Genomic DNA, 8,343 nt, shown 5'->3' with positions numbered 1-8,343 from the left:
AGAGACAGTGAGTGAGATTCCAAAGCAACGTGAGTCACCAGGGAGGAGGAGAGGCCGGGAAGAAGTCGGAATGAGAGCCTGAGGGCAGACCAGAAAAAGGCCCTGGGGGCCAGAGGCTGGGCCAAGGTATCAAGAATGCTCACCAGTCCAAAGCTGGGAGTGGGGCCTCCGGCCCAAGTGGCTTATCTCTGGGCTCTGCACAGACCTGGACAGGGAGGCAACTGACCAGGAGGCTGGCCTGCTAGTCCCACCCCTGGATACGGTAACCATGACCCTTACCTGGCTCCCCATAGGCTGGCCTTTGGATCCCAGCCCTTAAATCCATGTATTGTTTCCTCACACATTCCCTCCCCCTGACCTGGCACAGGACATTGCTTCCGGACAGGGAATGGAGATAGGCCAGCTGGGCCACAGAGGCAAGGCAGCAGGTAAGTCTATGACCTGCCATCCCGAGACACCCCCCCCCCCCCCCCCGCCACCTGGACCCTTTCTCTGTGCCTGGGGAAAAGAGAGGAGCTCCAGGTCTGGCTGCTCCACTGGTCCTCACCTGGTCCCTTCCAGAACTCCGGACAGCGAGCGGTTCTCAGAATGTGATCTCCTCAGAAGGAGGAAGATGAGAAGGCAGGAGGAAGGTGGGTTAAGAAATCGGGTGTCTTATCCATCAGGGTGCAGCAGCCCCTTGACTGTGGACCAGCAACACAAGGCAGCCGGTGCCAAGGCAGAAACTCTGTGTGTGTGTGTGTGTGTGTGTGTGTGTGTGTGTGTGTGGCGATTCCTCACGCAACGAGAGTATCAAGGGGCACTGTCTACAGGGGCCAGGAGTCAGGGCAGGCCTGGATTCTACTCTCTCCTTGGAACCTCGCCAGGAGGGAGGGGGAGCAGTGGTCTCTCCTCCAAGAGCCCTTATGGTCCTACTCAATCAGAGCTGCCAGTGGCTGGAGTGGAGCGCAGCAGCAGCCCGTGCTGCCGGGGCCAGCTCAGCCCCCAGGCCTGCTCTACCTTGGCCCTTCTCTGGCCGCAGTGGCCCCTGCCAAAACCCGGGAGATCTCCGCTCCGCTGGTTTTCCTGCACCTGGCTTTTCCTCACCGCTCATTCCGGGACCCTGCGCAGCCCCTCGATGTCCCTCCCCACTCCGGGAGCTGTCTGATCCTGGCCGCTGTAGGATCCATTTCTCAAAAATAACTGAGCAGCTTCCCTAACTCTAACCCCCACCCTCTCTTCCTCCCGCCCACCCAATCTGGCTCTTCTTTCTAGTCCCACCTGGCCAAGAACCCAGGCTTGCACAAGCAATGCCTTTCCGGGCAGTGGAGAGCCCCCAGCCAGTCTGCTGTCACCTCCTTGCAAAGCAGTAGCTGAGTGAGGGAGCTCCTTTTGCTTTCGGAAGGGACGAGGCTGAGACTGAGACTTCTCGGGGCCTGCGGATGCGGCTGTCCTGCCAGGTAACTCAGACGAGGGGCCGATGCAGAGAGGGGGGTGGCTGTGGACCCAGCGAATGCAGGGAGTCAGACCGGCTGAGGGGCTCTGTGAAGTGACCATTTAGGGCTCCAGCTGCCCCTGTTTACAGGTGACCTTTGCCCGGGGCTCTAATTCTGTCTCCTCCTTGTGCCTCCACTTCCAGAGCATACTTCTTTATCTGCAGCTGTTAAGACCTGTCCGTGTCTCTGACATATACGGAATATATATATACATATATTCCATCAGCTGGGTTAAAAGCCCATGCCTTGAGGCATGAAAACATTCCCACATTCTTGACTTCTTCTGGGGTCGGGGTTGCGGGGTGAGTGGGGGCTGGAAGGGACTGAGGCCAGTCCCAGCTGGTCCATTTCTGCCTCTCTGCCTTCTGTCTCCCTATAGCAACCCTCCCTGATGGCAGAAAACATGTCACACGATAACCGCCCACGGTCAGAATCGCAAATCCGTGGGGATCGTCCACCAGCACCACCTGGCCTCACACATGAGTAAACTGAAGCGCAGGGATTGAGCTGGGGAAGGGGCCGCAGCACTGGGCGCCCCACGGCCACAAACTCCCCATGGGACTTGGCACACGCCGTTGTCTGGTCTGCCTCAGTTTTCTCAGATAAAGAGTCATTTTGATATGAATTAAGATCAACGCCTTACGTTCTGGGATCGAGCCCCACATCAGGTTCCTCCACTGGGAGCCTGCTTCTTCCTCTCCCACTCCCCCTGCCTGTGTTCCCTCTCTTGCTGGCTGTCTCTCTCTCTGTCAAATAAATAAATAAAATCTTAAAAAAAAAAAAAAAAAAGAACAACGCCTGAATGCTCTCAAGTCAGTGCATGAGGTTGGACGGCTCTCCTCTGAGGGGCTCGGCCTGCCGGCTTCGTGACAGTGGCAAGTCACACGGCTTCTCGAAGCTTCAGTTTCCTTACCTGCCAAGTGAGGCTCATAGCCCCTCCTCAGAGGATTGTTCTGAAGTGTAAATGAAGCAGTACAGTAGCCCGACACTGGCCATATAACAGGCTTTTGCTAAATGATGATGATTATGATTAGGCTTAAGCTTCTTGACGACCGGGATCCATCGTTATCGTTTTATAATCATCGCCATCTCTAGCGCAGCATCTGGCACTAGGTGGAGTTTAATATGTAGGCGATGCTTAAAATGAAAGGTACATGAATGAACAAGCAAACAAGCCTCATTTTGCCCCGGAGTCTCAGCGTGAGTAAGCGATGTGACTGGGGTTGCATGGACAGGTCATACGCCTTCGGCCTGGCCAGGTGGCCCATGCACTTCTGTTTGCGGCGCGGCCGCGGCCTAGGCCCCAGAGAGCCGGAGTGTGGTCAATGCTCCCAGCCCCGTGGCTCTGCGGTCCCGGTTCTGCGTGCATAGAATGGTGGTTGGGGCGGCTGTGAGCCACGGTTTGCTGGAGCCGCTCTGCCACCCCAAGGCTTCCCTGTCGGGGTGTGGAGATGGCGGTGCAAGAGTGTCCTTTTGGGGGCTGCCTCAGGCCCCAGGATTCCACCCCAGGGTGGAGCTCAAGCTCCCAGACAGCTCCCAGCACATGTCTCCTAGGAGAAAGAAGAGGGTGGGTTGGGAGAAAGGTAGGGTAAGCAGGGGTGAGCTTGTCCGGGCATGTGGTAAGCCCCAAACTACCAGACGAAGTTGAGGTGTACATGCAGTGGACTTTGAGGTGGCCAGACTGTGTGCAGGCACCCCACCGCCCCTGCCACTCTGTCCAGGGACCAGTGCCACAGGCTCTCTCTCTGAAGGACTGCCTGTTCTGTGAGAAGCTTCCAACCCTGAGCACTGGCTCCTCTACCCTCTGTCTCTGTGTCAGCCCTCACCCCCGCTTCACTTCATGCTTTGCCCTGGGGGTCCAATAAACTGGGAATGGCCACGCCCTTCGGAGCAATGCTTTGGCTGAGACCAGGTGTCCTGGGCTCTGTGCTCAGCACCCTGACCCTGAGAGGGGCTGAAATTTCCCAGGATAGCTGGCTACTGACTCTGGCTGGTTGGAGCCTGAGAGAGGACTTTCAGGTCCAGAGAAGTCCAGAGACAATGCGGTTGTCCTGTTGGTCCCTCACCACTTCAGGAAAGTTCTGCCAGCTGGCCATCCTCCTCTATTTGACCAAGCCAGAGCTGTGTGCAGATATTTTTCTAGAAACCTCTGCCCAGGAGGTGGGGGAAAGGAGAGGGAAGAATGAGGGGGTGGGGCAGCAAAGGAAAGAGAGACTGAGAGGCAAGGAGGAAAGGAGGAGAAGAGAAAGGGGGCCTTAACGGCGGACGGAGTAGGTCTTGAATGGTCCCAGACTTCGTGGAGGACGTGGAGCTTTGGGAGCTGGGGGAATTCTCCTCTTCTGGTTATAAAAAGTCAGGGCCAGAGGCTCCTTAGATATCATCCAGGTCAACTACCTGATTGTCTTGAGAACTCCAAGGGGACAGGAACCCAGTTCCAGAATGCACTCCAGCGCTTTTGTATCCCTTCCTTTCTCGTGTTGTTAGAGGTCTGAGTACCTAGAAGGCTCCAGGGCTAGGGCAAAGGGGTGCCGGGGTGCTCTGCGGGATCTGGCCTGGAGCCCTGCAAGGGGAGCCCAGAGTGCAGGTGAGGGCCAAGTCTCTTCCTGGGAAGCCCCACACGATCCTTTAACCTGGGTGCAAAGCAGCTACAGCCCGAAACTCATGTCTGGTTACTGACATGCAACAATGCCCAAGGCAGGGTCCAAGTTCTGGCTAAGCTGGCCTTGACAAGAACACTGAGCCTAAGTGTTTACTAAACAAACCCTGTGCTCTTCTCAGTTTTAATTAAGATTCCCTGTTCCATGCCATGCATTCCTTTATCTGGGGCAGTAAACAATAATATATACTCACAGTGGACCACCTCTGAGGGTCAAAATCTTTCCCATCCCTAACATGGATTGTTATCCCCGTGAGCTCTAGCAGGACCAGCTACGAAGGGTGAAGAGTGGGTCAGAAGAAAGGGGACTGGGGGCTCCTGGACACACCTCTCCCCTGGCCTCCCTCTCAGCCTCCGCCCTGCCCCCTCTAGAACACCGCAGCCACATGGAAAGCCACGGGGAACAGTTGGGGCTTTTTATAATCTTTATTTGTTAACAGTTCAGGCTATTTTTTTTCCTTGCTTGCAAGAGATGTCAATGCCTCATGAAAAAGTTGTGAAAAAAAACAAGTCTATTTTGGGGTGATCGGCCTCCTCAGAGCTTCTCACTTGCAGCTCTGCAGGGCTCCAGCAACGAGCCTGTCCTCTCTCAGAAGGTCTGCAGCCTGCTTGAAGTGAAGGATCTTGGGCCTGGCTGCACTGCAAGGGGGGTGCATTTTTGCCCCCCACTTGTAACTTTTCTGTCTACAAAGTGGGGCAGAAGTAACACCATGTGGCTTCTTTCTGCTGGAGGCCTGCCTAGTGTACTGTCCTGAGAAATAGCAGTGCAGGAGACTCGGGGTGGATCACGCATTGCCCCTGCGGCATTAATGGTGGTGGTGCTTGTAGCTCTGAAAAGATAGCAGCCCGAAAGCGCTCCCGCGTGTCCGCTGAGCAAAGAGCTGCCCCAGAGCTGCAGTATACACTGCAAGGAGGCCTCAGCCAGCTCTGGCTCCCTAGGAGGCAGGGCCAGGGTGGAGGGGCTCGGGTGGGTGGGCGGAGGGGTCTGCATGCTCAGATCGCTGCCCGCAGGGGCTGGCTGCAGCCTGGCCAGGCCAGACTGGGAGTGGATTCTTCCGCTCCTGCTTTGAGTTGCGCCACCAGCCCCACGGTGTGGTGTAGGAAGGCTGCAAGCGGCCGGCTGGGCTTTGAAGATCCCAGCAGAATTCTCGTTTGTGTTCCTTTCTCTGCCTCACCTGCTTGTTCATTTTCTCACTGGGCACCAGGGCGAAGGTGGGCATGGGGTTTCCCGACCCTGGTAGGTTAGCTGGTCAGAACTCCACACCCTCTGTGCTGAGGGCTCGCCATAGGCAGCCGAGGTAGCCTAGGCACAAATGGGACATGGGCCCCCACTACACAGGGATACTGAGCATAAGTCTATGAGGGGGAGAAGGTGGGAATGAAGGAAGAGTTAGAGGAATCACACAGTCTCTGATCTCAGCCCTGGAAGAGGCCGTGAATAGATCATCTGGTCACCCCCTGTCTTCAGGCAGGTAATATTATTATCCCAGTGGAAGACCGGAGAGATTAGTTTCCTTGCCCAAAGTCACACAGCCAGTTCCTGGTGGAGGAGAGACTAGAACTGAGGGTGGCACCTGTTACTGCAATGCTGCTCCTCTGCTTTGGTTTCTTTTCACTCAGGGCTCTTGGGGCTCCTATTGTCCACATCCCTGCCCACACTGGGCTTGGGGGGGTCTCCTCTTGCCTTAGCTTTCTTCTGCCTCATTGTGCCCTGCTCCTGGAGGGTTGTCACAGAGATGCCCCTCCATTATCCTTTCACAACACAGTACCAACTGCTTCCATAGATATCCAGCAGGCCTCTCCAAGCCCTTCCTTGATCATTCCCTATCTCTCCTGAAATTCTAGAATTTTCTTTGGCTGAACTGGTACCAAGATTGTGACTGACCATTTAAGGAAGCTGAAGCTGAAGATCTCTGCTTCTTACTATGTTTCTAATCCCTCCTTGCTCTGCCCCCAAATATTTCCTTATTCCATTCTCAACCTTGGCGGCCATCAGCTGATATTCTGCTGAGTCCAATTTGGGTCAGGAGCTTCTTCAGTGAAAAGGAATGCCAATAGAATATAGGCCTTTCATGCTAGGAACCCATAATAGATATCCGTGCTGGATGAACTGGACCCAACCCTTGTGCATGAGAAAACAGGCCCAGAGAGGAGAGGGAATTGTCCACCGTCACCCAGCTGGCTGAGGACAGAACCCAGGCCTCCTGATGGACAGCAGACTTCTCTTTTCAAACTACCAAACCAGTTCAGAAGGTGCAAATGCCTGCAGCATGAGATAAACCATGCGCCCAGTTCTTGACCCTCAAAGAGCCCCTTGGTTCCCTGAGGTAGCCTCTGTCTTGGCCTCAAGGCTGAGAGCCCAGCCCAGTGGGCCTGGGCAGCAGGAGCCACGATCTTGCCCTGAATAGACCCTTGTTTGGGCTAAATGAGCTGGTGGCATCTCTTCGGGTAACTCACAGCATGTTTGTTCCTTCTCTCGCTGTCTTCCCCTGCCCTCCCCATTCAGTTCTGTCCAGCTCTGCAGGAGCCTGGCGGGGAGCATAGAGCAATGGCGACTCAAAGACAAGGCCAGTACAGCCTGTGGAAGACCTCTCTGGACAGCATGTGAGTAGCCAGTGGGTGGTGTCAACTCCTTCCTCCTCAAGTGCCCCACCCAAACATTCATCCATCCATCAAGCACTTGTTGAGCTCCCATTGAGTACTAGCTGCCAGACCAGCAAGAAGGAAAGTCTCAAATAAACATGGTCCCTTCCTTAAACAGTTCTCAGTACTGTGAGGAAGAAGGAGACCTAATGACAGAGCAGTGTGATTGGTATTATTAAGGGAGCACAGAAGAAGGGCAGAGAACTTTCCTGACTTTGTAGGGGGTATTCATGGTGGGCTTCCTGGAAGAAGCGACCTCTAGGCTGAGACTTGAAGGACGAGTAAGCATTATCCAGGTGACGGGGTGGGAAGAAGCACAGTGTTCAGGCTGAGAGAACTGTTTGAGCAAAGGCCCAGAAGCATTCTGTCTCTTACGAAGACCTGGCGGTGCCCCCTGAGTCCTAGACTAGGAGGCTGGGAGACTCTAGACTTTCCAGATTTGGCTCCTTCACCCTGACAGGGCTCTGCATGTTGAGATCCTCTGCTTTTGCTCTCAGCTGGAACCAGGCACAGGGTGGCGATGCCATGTGCCCCAGACTACACGCTGCTGGGGAGACGGGCAGGGATTCATGTCAGAAGACCTGTGGGCCAGAGGCTCACGTGTTCCAGGAGAGGGTAGAGAGAAGAGAGATGAGTAGCCTGCCAAGAGGAGAGAGGCTGCAACTGTGTATAAAACAAATGGAACGTGCAGGCTGGAGAAGGACACATTGAGCTAGGTCTGCATAGCTTGGGCTGGCAGTGGGGACGAGCCTTCGGAGCCACAGGGAGAGGGGGGCTTGTGGTACTGGCTGTGAGCCTGCCACACAGGTGCCTTCTTGAGGACTAGGATGGAGAGTCTTCCCCCCGACGGGGCCTCCTCACAGGCTTCAGGAAAATGGCAGCTCGTGTATCTTTGCGAACGATGGTTATGGGCATCGTTGGAGGGGGTGCCCTTTGGGGACAGGCTCAAGGGGTTTACATCACCGGGAAGGAGGAGTCACGAGAAGGCTTTGGTGAAGGAAGAGAGGTTGGAGGAGGCTCTGACTGAGAATGCCTGAAAGGTGATGTGATCAGGAAGAACTCTGGTTTGAAGAAAAGCTGAAAAAGAGGATTGCGTGCCAGAAGTGGGTCTGGGAATGAAGGCGTTGTCCCCCAGCAGAGCACCTGGCTCTGCCAGAGATGGTTTGCCCAATGTGAGCAGGCGGTGCAACTTCATTTGGCCAACCTTACCCCTTCGAACCCCAGCAGTGCAGCCTGGTTGGGTAGTGAGGTTCGCAGGCTGAGCTGACTCTGTCTCCGAAGCCTCCACAGAGGCAGATCTGGAAGCCCCATGATTTGGGGCACAGGGCAATTCTGTTCTCCTGCTCTGTGACGTACTGGGGACATCCCTGCTGCTGGGATGCGTGAAAGGTGAAGCTGACAGGCTGGTGTTCTGGAGCTGGATGGGGGCCACTGGGTATCAGTGGGAGAGGCCGTGGCCTCCTGTGGCCCCATGCAGAGATGTCATGTATGGTTCCCTTTGGGGCAGTGACCTCTAGCACACAGAGGATGGGCTGAGGCTCCTCAACACCAAACATGTGGGAAGAACAC

This window comes from Ursus arctos, unplaced genomic scaffold (assembly GCF_023065955.2).
Source record: "Ursus arctos isolate Adak ecotype North America unplaced genomic scaffold, UrsArc2.0 scaffold_11, whole genome shotgun sequence".
Lineage (NCBI taxonomy): Eukaryota > Metazoa > Chordata > Mammalia > Carnivora > Ursidae > Ursus > Ursus arctos.
This window is presented reverse-complemented; position numbering follows the sequence as displayed.